Source organism: Curcuma longa, chromosome 10 (assembly GCF_044706935.1).
Source record: "Curcuma longa cultivar G26 ecotype Majalengka, Jawa Barat chromosome 10, ITB_CL_G26_1.1, whole genome shotgun sequence".
NCBI classification, from domain to species: domain Eukaryota; kingdom Viridiplantae; phylum Streptophyta; class Magnoliopsida; order Zingiberales; family Zingiberaceae; genus Curcuma; species Curcuma longa.
In genome coordinates this window covers 62464-64490 of record NC_133870.1, presented here as the reverse complement: position 1 = coordinate 64490, position 2027 = coordinate 62464, and the positions used below count along the sequence as shown (strand labels likewise).

At 39.1% G+C, this 2027-nt stretch overlaps 1 protein-coding gene across 1 annotated transcript in view; it reads right to left on the bottom strand.

Annotated features, from left to right (window-relative positions):
* Positions 1-2027, bottom strand: part of LOC141836008 (protein REVEILLE 8-like) — a 17852-nt gene that overhangs the window by 3835 nt on the left and 11990 nt on the right. The gene's annotated exons all lie outside the window — the stretch shown is intronic.

Here is a 2027-nt window from a genome sequence, read left to right as displayed (position 1 = left end):
AGTCGACTGGGAGCGAAAAAAAGGTAAAATGGCTCAACTGGATCTTCACATCAGTCGACTGAAATAAACCCAACCAACTGATGGGAAAAATCAGTCGACTGAAATTTGAATTCCGATAAAAATTAGGTGTGACTTCAGCAGTTCAGTGGCCATTTTTTGGGTTTGACTAAATCAGTCGATTGGCATGGTAAAATCAGTCAACTGATGACATAAAAACTAAACCTGTTTAAATGGTGAAGAGCTACTCGTGGAGGAACAACTCAACACTGTTTATGCTCCAAGTGCTTGTGCTCTAGTGATCAAACCTGCTGGTGTTCATTTACAAAGCTTGGAGCAACCTCTTGAAGAAGAAGAAGCATTCTCATCGCTTTTGTGTAACATCTTTACTCTTCTTCTTCCTTGTATTGTAATGACTTAGGGTTTTTATGATTTTAATCGATTCAATTTTGGGCTTTTACATGAAAATAAATTATGAAATGAATCGATTTGATTGTATTTGTCCTCTATTGCATAATTTAAAGCTTGATTATAATTTTCATGATTTAATGGCAATTTTTGCATTAATTGGGTTTTAATTGATTTTAGGGTTCAAAGCGGATCAAACTCGAGCTCAATCGCGATCAAATCAAGCCAATTTGCCTAAATTGATCAAGCCGACATGGAGGACATAACCTAGATTAAGTTTGATTAAAATCCCTAAATTTTTTGGAAGCCCTAAGCTGCCCTAAAGCCCTAGATCAGTCCTGACCATCAGATCAAGATCGGACGACTGAGATTAATCAATTAATCGGCCGTATAAAACCCAAACCTTTAATCGATGAACAGTGGCTCACCGACACTGTTCATCGTCTCCCGCTGTATCTGCTCTGCTCGGCGACGTACCAGACGGCGAAGTCCATTCCTCCCAAACCAATTCCGTTGAAATCCTTGCTCCTTGAAGAGTCCAAAATAGGTCGATTGGGTATAATTTGGCAACTGGACGAGGAGCGGCGAAGAGGGTTTCTCCGGTGGCTTCTTCTCCTGTTTTTGCGGTTTTCGGCCATCCACGGTTCAATCCGACGCCACGAGCTTTGGAGGGGTTCTCTAAGGTTCGTGGCTAGCTCCTATACCATCAGCAAATCAATCGGAGTGAAGAGAAGCACGGAAATCCAGTTTGCAGCTTCAATCCGACGCCGCGCAAGCCACTGTTAGCACTGTAGAGGGTTTCTTCGGCAATTTCATGGTTCGGGCAGCGAAGAAACAATACCAGGGATCACGTTGAGGACTCTAGAGGATCAATGAAGCTGGTTTGACACCCATCTGAGGAGAACAATCGGAAGAGGGGAAGGATGGATGATTTATAGCTTTAGTTTTTGAATGCTGCAGTTTCTGATAACTTTCATTTCTGATTTCTGAATTGTATCAGTTTAACTTCAAATTTGCTGTTGTGTTCGAATCAAACTCCGTTAATTTAGTTATTAATTAGTGTTTAGTCTTGGTTTGGATTCAGATTTACCATAGCTTAGCTCAAACACTTCTTGCCAACGAATCTGATAATCTAAATTGTTAGCACTGTTTCGTGCCAAATCTGTCCTGCGTATCAGTTTGTTAGGGTTTTACATCTTAAGGATGGGTGTTGATGTTAGTTCAGTGAATTCGGTTAGTTAATTGTTATTAGGATTGTTTAAGCCTTGTTGCCAAATTTCTGAAAACCTAAACTTACTGTTCCGTGCCAAATTTGTCAGATTGAGCTTAATTAGCTTAGGTGCATTTGTTTGCTAATTTCATTGGTTAAATGAATTACATTAGGGATGATCAGTTTCATTGTTAGATGGTTTAGTTTTGTTTCTTGATTTCAAATTAATTTGCATGCTTCGGTTAGATTGATACTTAGGTTTGTTTGTTGTTCCATTGCATTTTATTACTTCCTTACGTTTTGCTCTTGCATTTCCTTTCAAAATCTTAAAACTCCCCATTTTTATAGAAAACCCTAAAAATACGACTCGAAAGCTCAGATTAAGCGATTTTCTACTAACCTTGGAAAAACA